This window comes from Bidens hawaiensis, unplaced genomic scaffold (genome assembly GCF_021521415.1).
Source record: "Bidens hawaiensis isolate Kalapana, Puna unplaced genomic scaffold, B.hawaiensis_p1.1 tig00050032_1, whole genome shotgun sequence".
Classification (NCBI taxonomy): domain Eukaryota; kingdom Viridiplantae; phylum Streptophyta; class Magnoliopsida; order Asterales; family Asteraceae; genus Bidens; species Bidens hawaiensis.
Window position 1 is genome coordinate 103,020 of NW_027506138.1, and position 10,668 is coordinate 113,687.

General features: G+C 35.3%; 1 pseudogene across 1 annotated transcript; it reads left to right on the forward strand.

Moving 5' to 3' along the window:
• The first annotated feature begins 1,046 nt into the window (after positions 1 to 1,046).
• LOC143616849 (AP-1 complex subunit gamma-2-like) lies at positions 1,047 to 5,610 on the forward strand (annotated as a pseudogene). The gene is made up of 17 exons (XR_013150732.1): positions 1,047 to 1,345; positions 1,466 to 1,607; positions 1,740 to 1,913; positions 2,073 to 2,252; positions 2,424 to 2,578; positions 2,811 to 2,901; positions 2,990 to 3,153; positions 3,296 to 3,348; positions 3,422 to 3,546; positions 3,636 to 3,731; positions 3,819 to 3,946; positions 4,033 to 4,137; positions 4,227 to 4,473; positions 4,553 to 4,786; positions 4,890 to 5,065; positions 5,161 to 5,265; positions 5,367 to 5,610. The product of XR_013150732.1 is annotated as an AP-1 complex subunit gamma-2-like (transcript).
• The last annotated feature ends 5,058 nt before the right edge of the window (positions 5,611 to 10,668 follow it).

The window sequence follows — 10,668 nt, forward strand, 5'->3', positions numbered from 1 at the left end:
TTAGCATGAACAAAACATTGTCCTTCGGTAAGCTTAACGAATTAACACAAACAGAGGCCGCGCCCGCTCGATAGTGTTCGGTAATGTGTCTGGTTTTGTCCGTCCGGTTAGGTTTGTGAACATCAGGTATAATATCTGGCATCTAGTGGTAGGATCCATGCTCAACTGATTATATTCTGAGGTGAAGAAACATAAAACAACATGTAGCGTTGTCAAGTCCGAAATAATCTTTTCCAACATCTTCGGAAGGAAATAGATGACCTGGAGAAGGAATTAGTGTTTGGGCCTATTTGCGACAAGCATAGTTATCAAAGGTGCTAGGCGCAAGGTGCAAAAAAAATTATCCAATACCAAAAGTTCAACCCAAAATATCATCTAGTTAGTACCAAAATTCTAAAATAGGCAAATACCTGGATGAGATGCTTCAGTTGGTGGTATTGTGGAAGGTTATATAGAGTAGAAAATGAATAATTGTGCATTAAATAAATAAAAAACAAATTAATCTGTATATATTGCGCCTGGAGAGCTGAAGCATCGCCTAGTAAGTAGGAGCACATTTATTGAGCGTCGCCTGAATATTGCACCTAGGCAGAAGAAGCGCTCGCCTTTGATAACTATGGTGGCAAGTGACGAGATATTTTACCTTTAAGGTAGAGTTTGAACTTTTGTTTCTGTGAATTGATGAGGTTGCAACATATTGGATCTTTCTCAATGTAGCATAATCAAGTTGGTAGGAAGAACATGATGGCTATGACTTATGATGACAATTGGCTTTGTTGTGATTACATGTATAGTTTTGTACACCAAAAATGATAACATTAGGGATCAACCTTGACAATCAGATTATCCATGAAAGGTTGTATATAACTAACCTGATCTATCCACTATATTACATGCTTTAGTATGTAGAAATTTAGCAAGCAAGCAAAATGAAAGCTCGGTTGCATTCATGTTTTTTCATTTTATTATGTGTGAGGTTATCAGTATTTAGTAGCATGTTACTATTCAGTTGGATCTAAGTGAGATTATTGATCCACTGTAGGGACATGATTCGGGCAATACGTGCTTGCAAAACTGCTGCAGAAGAGCGTGCTGTTGTTAGAAAGGAATGTGCTTCCATTCGTGCAGCAGCTAGTGATAATGATAACGAATATAGACATCGTAACTTGGCAAAGCTCATGTTTATTCACATGTTAGGATATCCCACACATTTTGGTCAAATGGAATGCCTGAAATTAATAGCAGCTCCTGGCTTCCCTGAGAAAAGAATAGGATATCTTGGACTCATGTTGCTTCTTGATGAAAGACAAGAAGTTTTGATGTTGGTCACCAATTCACTAAAACAGTAAGCTCCCACATTCTCTTTTCTTTTACACATACACAGTCACACACACACACACACATACATATCTTGTTTAGGAAGAATGCCTGGACGTTTTGAATATAATACTGTCATCATCTGCAGAGATCTTAACCATGCAAACCAATATATTGTGGGACTAGCTCTTTGTGCTTAAGGGAATATATGTTCAGCAGAAATGGCGCGTGATCTTGCACCTGAAGTCGAAAGGTTGCTGCAATTTCAAGATCCAAATATTCGCAAGAAAGTAAGTTGATGAAAAACTGGAAATCTATAAATGAAAATGATATATCTCATTATCTCTTGAGAGTATATCCCAGCATTCTCACACATTACTCTCCATTAGCATTATACTAACATAAGCTATTACATTTTACAGGCAGCATTATGCTCAATAAGGATCGTTAAGAAAGTCCCCGACCTTGCAGAAAATTTTGTGAACCCTGTTGTTTTATTACTTAGAGAAAAGCATCATGGGGTTCTTTTAACTGGGATACAACTCTGTACAGATCTCTGTAATCATAGTGAAGAAGCCCTTGAATATTTTAGGCAGGTAAATGAATTGTCGAGTCTTTTTTCTTCTTTTTTACGTTTTTTAGTTTATCTAATAATGTATACACATTTGTGACAAGAACACATGACATATTATTTTCTACTGTCAATCTTGTAATTTGTCTTTTTAAAACCTTTTTTCCTTTTCCCTTTGGTCTAGAAATGCACAGAGGGATTGGTGAAAGTTCTAAAGGATGTTGTGAACAGCTCATATGCTCCTGAATATGACATTTCAGGTATTGCAGACCCTTTTCTTCATATAAGATTGCTTCGCCTTTTGCGTGTATTGGGTCATGGAGATGCTGATGCGAGCGATTCTATGAGTGACATTCTTGCTCAGGTCAGTTTTTATCTTTTATGTGTAGTTTATAATGATTTGTTTTCAAAATTGTAGAAAACTTCAATGGATTCTATGTTTTGGCGCATTAATGGTAAACTGCTGAATGATAATGCCTATTGATGATCTTGCAATGAATTCTCCTAAACTGCTCTTGCTGAGTTTCCTTTTTAGGTGGCAACAAAAACTGAGTCGAACAGGAATGCAGGGAATGCAATACTTTATGAATGTGTAGAAACCATAATGAGCATTGAAGATATTAGCGGTTTGCGTGTTCTTGCAATCAATATTTTGGGGCGGTTCTTGTCTAACCGTGACAACAATATAAGGTAAGCAACCTTTGTGTTCTTGCAATTTGATGTTTATAAAGATCTTGTTGTGGTACCAAGAGTTAAAAAAGTTTCTGTTGATACAAAGATTTTGCCTGCAAGTTTGTGCACAGGGCTTCAGTTTTATGTAGCCTGTGTGCTCTATGTAAAGTAACATGAAGAAATGTGAAATCTTTGGTTTTCCAGATAGTTATCTAAGTGATTCATTTGTGTTTTATATGTTTCATGGCAGATATGTTGCATTAAACATGCTGATGAAAGCAATCTCAATAGATGATAAAGCAGTGCAGAGACATCGCACAACAATCTTAGAATGCGTTAAGGTAATTTTTCACTTGTAAGTAGACCCGTGTTTGTTTTATATCTATTATACCATATGAGACTTACATACTGTGCTCGTTTATTGTTCAGGATTCAGATGCTTCAATTCGTAAAAGAGCTCTTGAACTTGTATATCTTCTGATGAATGAGAGCAATGTACAAGCTTTGATCAAAGAGTTAATTGATTATCTACAAGTAAGTGATGAAGACTTCAAGGGAGATCTTACTGATAAAATTTGCTCCGTTGTTGAAAAGTAAGTTCAGTTTTTCATTCTTCATAACAATATCTTGTTTGAAACAATATAGTTATGTTCTGTTCTCTGCAACTACCGAATCACTTATCTGGATTGGATACCAGATATCTTAGGCACTTCATCTTTACAAATGTTGCGTTAGACTTTCCCCGGACAAGATTTGGTACATTGACCAGATGCTCAAAGTTCTCTCTGAGTTATGCATTATAGATTCACTCTAGTTTAACATGTGTTTAATGAACTACTAAGCTTGTGTTCTGTTGTCAGTAGGCTGGAAATCATGTAAAGGATGAGGTATGGCATGCTCTTATTGTTGTGATAACCAATGCTTCTAACCTCCATGGATATACAGTACGTTCACTCTACAAGGCAATCCAAAAATCAACTGACCAGGTACAATAAATATATATATTTTACTGGAATTATCTCTTCATACTTAATTATGGACATTGATTTATAATATCCGTTGCTTTCAAAAACAGGAAACACTTGTTCGTGTGGCTGTCTGGTGCATTGGAGAATATGGTGACATGCTAGTTAACAATATTGGAATGCTTAACATAGAGGACCCTATAACTGTGAGTTGCTTCTTCAATCTTCACAAGTAATTAACTTAGTATGTCAACTCTTTTCCAAATATCATTAATTTTAGTTGCTATGAACAGGTAACTGAGAATGAAGCAGTGGATGTTGTTGAAATTGCAATAAAGCGCCACACATCGGATCTTACCACCCGAGCTATGTGTTTGATTGCTTTGCTGAAGCTGTCTTCCCGTTTCCCTTCTTGCTCTCAGTAGATTATTTATTTGATCTTGAAAATCATGTTATGCTACTCAATTTTATGTAAATTCTGATAGCGTAAACTTGCTATATATTCAGGAGAATAAAGGATATTGTTACACAATCTAAAGGAAGCCTTCTACTTGAATTGCAGCAGAGATCTGTTGAATTTGATTCCATAATTGAAAAACATCAGAATATAAGGTTTGAACTTGTAATATTCTTAATTCTTTTAGAAAAACCTTTACAAAGTGGTTTATAATAGTAATAATAATTTAATGTAACATGCAAAGGTCTGCTCTAGTTGAAAGGATGCCAGTGCTTGATGAAGCAACTTTTAGTGGAGGAAATCTGGATCTATTCTAGTGCCAGCTGTTTCAACTTCACTAACTTCTGCCAGTGGAGTTGCCACATCAGCAGCTGCCCCGTTAATAGACTTGCTTGATTTAGGATCAGATGAGCCAGCACCTACTTCTTCAGGTGGCAACTTTGTTCATGATCTTCTTGATGTCGGTACATCTTCCTTTTCCTCACAATCAGGTTGGAGTTTATAAAACAGAACTCGGTAGTTAAAAGCAGTTATAACTTACAACACATGCTTGTTTTACATTTGTACCAGGTACAACCAAGGTTCAAAAGAGTGGCACTGATGTCCTGCTGGATTTACTATCAATCGGGCCACCTGTTCCCGGAAACAGTTCGTCTGCACCTGACATATTATCATTAACTCAAGATAACAAAACTTCAGTTAGTCCGTTGGATAGTCTTTTATCGACGGAGCCACCTGTACAAGCATCTTCCTCACTTATGATGGACTTGTTAGATGGATTTGGTCCCAGCCCTCCACCAGCTAGTGAGTATTTGCTAATTTGTACTCAAAATATGTTTAAAAAGGAAGATCTTTTTAAAAGATTTTATTAACTACTAAACAATTAACCACCATTGTTTTATTACAGAAGACAATGGTCCTACTTATCCACCGATAGTTGCTTTTGAGAGCAGCTCTTTGAGGTTAATGTTCAACTTTTCCAAACAATCTGAAACTCCACAAACAACCCAAATTGAAGCAATCTTTACAAACAAGTCTTCTGATGTTTATACAAACTTCATTTTCCAGGCAGCAGTCCCAAAGGTAAACTACATTTCAAGTGAATATCTATGTATTTTTTTATTTATTTCAACATGAATATGCTGTCTAATATGACGTGTTTGGTTATGAATCCGCAGTTTCTTCAGTTGCATTTAGAACCTGCTAGTAGTAATATGCTTCCTGGAAATGATAACGAGACAATAACTCAGAAGTTACGAGTTACCAACAGTCAACATGGCAAGGTGCTATTTACTTTTTACAACATTTGCATTTCCCCCCCCCCCCTTTTATTTTCTTTAGTTTTTATGGTTTATGTGTAAATGATGAATGTTGTGTACTTCAGAAATCAATCGTCATGCGCATAAGAATAAGCTACAAGTTAAACAACAACGACGTGCTAGAGGTCGGGCAAATCAGTAACTTCCCTCATGACCTATGAAGCTGAAATTGGCAAATGCCATATATTTTTGTTACAATGAGGAGCGCCAATGGTAACAATCTGGATTTTTTTAGTCAGAAACCGAGCCGGTGTACATTAAGAAGGAAGCATGTGGTAACCAAATTTTGTGATATAGGAGGTGAGGTTTTAAATGTTTTGAAGTTGTGTTATGTAAGATAGGTTATGGAGATCCTTTGGAAGCCAAACACATTGGTGTAGCTTCTATGTAATGTTTGTTTCGCCCAATATTCCTTCTTACAACCCAATGGAAGTTTTTGGTTTCTTTTACTTTTATCACCATCACTAATATTGATAATTCTTGTGTTACCATAACTCCAATTATTGTAATGGTAATTATATACAACATAAACCCTAACCGAAGGGTTAATTGTATTGATGATCCAAACTATTTCGTGAGCGATCGTTTTTGTCTCCGCGAGTGAATGGCTGTCTGTGAGTGAACAATGGAGAAATATCAAAAACTCTATTCCACCAATTTTGGCTATCCAGCGTCCAATAATGAAGTCAGACTTGGTCGATTCTCTGTTTATGTAGATTACTACTCAATCAAGGTGTGGAATCAATTTGATTGCCGTTCGCTAACTTAATCATAATTAAGTAGAAATAAAACTAATGAAATTAGTAGCTTTGCGTGGCCTTTCCAGAAATAGGGAGTGGACCCACCCCATTATGGCCATCGGTTAATTCATCAAATGGATAAGAGTTAAAGTGTACACAATAAATATTAGGTGAGTCGGGATATGATAAGATATGAATAAGGAACCATGATGTTACGAAACACTTAAGTTTTTGTGTGAAATATAAGTTAAAACTATAGAATTGTTGAAGCTTTTTGTAATAGTGAAACTGATTTAAAATTTTTTATATTTATTTTCAATTCTATGTACAAACCTCCAACCTATTTTTAGCTATTTTAACGTCACCTATTCATTAGCTAAAAAGAACTATTTAATTAAGTTGATTTGATTTATATACAGGAATAAGAAGTAAATTAAATGCATTATAAATTGTTTTGTAAGTAGATAAATAACGGTACAATACAATACACAAGAAAGAGTTGCCACTCTAGCCATGTGGAAAAACTCCCATGAATTTACCAATAAGGGCAATAATGGCATTCACATGCATGTGTGTAAGTTGATGTGATACTATCATTTATGTTAATAATGATATTACATATCACAAATTCATAATATCTTTCAAACATTCAAATACTTCGATTTTATTTAGTAGTTAATGCCAGCGGTTTTATCTACCGTCGTATCATTATAATCGCTCTCAGAGTCTCATATATTTCAAAGACAAACACAAACAGAACACGCACATATACTAACGTTAGTGATTCATGAAATATATACTGACATACTTATATAAAGATATCTATATATGTATGTACTCTTTACCAACACAAATCAAGCATTTTGGAGGAAGATAGAGAATAAAACAATGATTTCTAATATAAATTACATGAAAATTTTGACCAGCTAATTTATCAATTAATCATATATTTATTAATCACAATATAATCTTGGCATAAATAAGTATATTATATATAAAACACCACATGGAAAAAAAGATGGGACCATTTCTAGTTTATGATAGAAAAACATCGGATAGGGCTTGAAGCACATCAACCTGTAACTTGAGATGCATAATGTAATTTGCTGTATAAGCAAAAAGTTGATCTGCATTCAACTCCTTCCCGCCCGGTATAAGCTTTTGCAACTTCTTCACCTTCTTAAGCACCGCCGTGTTTATTCTTCTTGGTCTTCTTCCCTTTCTTCCCATTCGCAAACTACATTTTACTTTCATGAACCTATCATTACTGTGCATCATCGACGCCATATGCAACAATGTCTTGGAAGTGAAAAATACTCGATGAATCTTTTCGTGAGGGGTTATGAGAGAGAGATTGGGTTATAGTGTATTGTTTGTAAGAGGAAATGGGGTTTATATACAAATGAATGATGTGTAGGTGGCCTAGAGAACATGAACCAAGCCAAAACATATCGGATATGAGTTAAACTTGAAAAAAATATTGTATGGGATTGAGTTTGAAAAATATTTTTTGGCTTTTTTAAAAAACTATTTTAAAAAACAAGGATTTGGCTCTTTTTTAAAACTGTTTTTTAACCTTTTTAAAAAGCTAAAATAAAAAATACTTTTGTGATTGACAAACATATTTTAATTTATTGGTTTTTTAAAAATACCAATAAACCAATAAGCATTTTTCAAATTCAATACTAGAGATGCTCTTAATATACTTTATACAGATTTTTTTAAGTTATATGGGCTTATTATTTTTATTTATTTTCTAGTTTTATTAGGTTAATTTATCCTATAGCACATATGTTGATTATAAGGCTAAGGGTAGTGGGGCGCGGATGGGGGGGGGGGGGGGGGGGGCGGCCACCTGGCTCGCGAACACCACTACCACCTTGGCGTGGATGAGGGCGCGGTTGGCCGGCGCAGGGCAGTCCGCGTGGGGTGACTGTTGGTGAGAACCGTTGGGCGATTAAAATAAAAAAAAAATTCAAACTTATTATAAATATCACAATTCATTTTTTTTAAAATGACCCATCTCATTCTCTTTTTCTCAATATTTCTACTAATACCTCTCATTTAATTTCCCAAAGTTTGTTAAAAAAATCATGTCGGGTTCGGGAAATTTCAACTACAATGCTCAATTTCAGATGCAGGGGTTGGACTACATGTTCGACGTTTGACAAGCGCTACTTGTGGGACGTGCTCAAGAAGTGCTCGAAATGGATTATGTTAGTTACTCTGGATGCGGATGTCGGAAAAGAATCGGCTAAACGTACGAAAACTAGCGAGTCCGGCTCCTACGTTTCTTCTAGCGGCTCGGAGACTCAAATTAACTTCGACCTAAACTTGTCCGAGGGCGATTTGCAAGAGCAAGGCTCTAGCCGCCCCCCCGGGTAGGGAACGTGGGAAAAGAACCGCCGATCACGACTTCGAAAAAGAGATTGCTAGAATGTCATTTGGTCTCGAGTCGATAGGTCAAGCTAAACATAATAGAAACCGGATGAGGACTTTGGAATTTCTAACTAAGGACTTTAGCCACCTACCGCCATCCGACCAAGCGATAATGGAGGAAGAAAAAGATCGTATTCGGAAGGAATTGACGAAAAAAAAATTAACAACGCTATTTTTATGTATTTTTTTAGAGGTTGTTGCATTTTAAATTTATGTTTTTATTTTCCTTTTTATTTATGTTTTAATGAAATGTTTTAATTTAGTATTATTAATATTTATTTAGGATATAATATTAAAAAAAAAACTCAACCAAGCCCCGGCCTCACCTGGATCATTACACCCTTTGAGACTTGGTCTGAGGGCTTGGTTGGCATGCCTAGTCAGTGCCATGTGTTATAAAGATGTTGGTTCACTTATGGCTCAACCAAACCCCACTACCCTTAGCCTAACAATACTATTGAGTTGTATACGTAATTATTCAAGTGGTTGCCATTTGCCAGCTCAAGATTTTATGGTATATTTAGCATATAAAGCTATACAAGTACCAACACACTCGACCAAAATGCATGTGCTTTATCTTAATTACCAAACACAACTACCAATTAAAAGCATTATTTATTTATTGAGTAAATTACAAAAAGACAGTAATTTATCTTTATATCTACTTGCATACATAGTTTTTGATTTTCAAAAACTACACTTATCTAAATGTTTGTGTAACAAATTAGGTACTTTAGGCTAAACCTTGCATATGCTCCTCGTCACATGTATATCACATGAGGGAATTGTAATTTTTAATACCCCCCCTCCCCCGAACTTAAATCTGCCTTAAAAAAGAATTCTAATACGTAATTGTGATTATTAAAGATCAACCAACCCATTATGTTGCATGTTGATCGATGAGAATGGTGGCAGCGACTGAGGTGTGTGACATATAGATTTTTGCATCAACGTTCCATAGACAGGTGACGAAGATGGGAGCAAAGTTGGCAATGATGTGAGGTGGCCTTCTCGGGTGACCGAGAGGCGCTCGCTAGCTATCGAGGATGAATCCATGGATTGGAGGTGTCTGGCCTAGGCCTGTAAACGAATCGAATTTTCGGTGAACTATCGTAAACCGTTCAACGGGAAGTTCATTTATGTTCGTTTATTTAATAAACGAACAAGCATGAACAAAAAATTTGTGTTCATTTAACTAAACGAACGAACATGAACACATGTTCCGTTCGTTCATTTATGTAAATGAACGTTCATTTATGTTCGTTTATGTCTGTTTATTTATGTTCATTTATGTATTAATATTAATAGAAAATAATTAAATATTATCTGGATATGTCATCTACTTAAAGGATTTATAATTGTTAATTTGTGTTTATTTAAGTGTTTTCATTTAAGTTCGTTTATATTTGTGTTCATTTACGTTTGTTCATACATGTTCGTTTATCTTTATTCAGTTATGTTAGTTTAGATTTTAACAAACGAACACAAATGTCCATTTTTAAATAAACGAACATGAACATAAATATTTGTTCGATTAAGTGTTCGTGTTCTTTTAAAGTTAAATGAACGAACATGAACATGCCCTTGTTCGTGTTCATTTGATTCGTTTACAGGCTTTCATTATTCACATTGATGAATGCATCGGTCTCAATCTCTAGGCTCTGCCGATTTTATTTGTGTTCTTTTGTGTTCGTAAACCGTCGTGAACACATTAATTTCCTTAATAAACGAGCACGAACATAAAATCTCGTTCGGTAAATGTTCGTAAACTGTTCGTGAACACATTATTTACTTAACGAACGAACATGAACAAGGCCTTGTTCGTGTTCGTTCGGTTCGTTTACAGCCCTAGGTCTGCAATGGAAGAAGAAAGTCAAGAAACAAACCTGTCTTATGTGTGTGTCAGTACAGCGTAACATTCGTCAGTTCCTAATGTGAAAACCGACTCGTTTAAAATTTTGGATTATCATTTATTAATGAGAGATTTTTATTCATGTTCGTTTGCGTTAATTATGTCAAATGATGTTCGTTTATGATACTGAAACGATTTAAATTCGGTCGAAAACTCTATTTTTTGTATTTTATACTTAAATTGCATTTAATCAAAGCCCAAGGGTCAAATCTATCAAAAAGTAATTTGTTCTGTGAAATCTTCTCATGGCGTCACGCGAGGGGATTCATCCTTGCA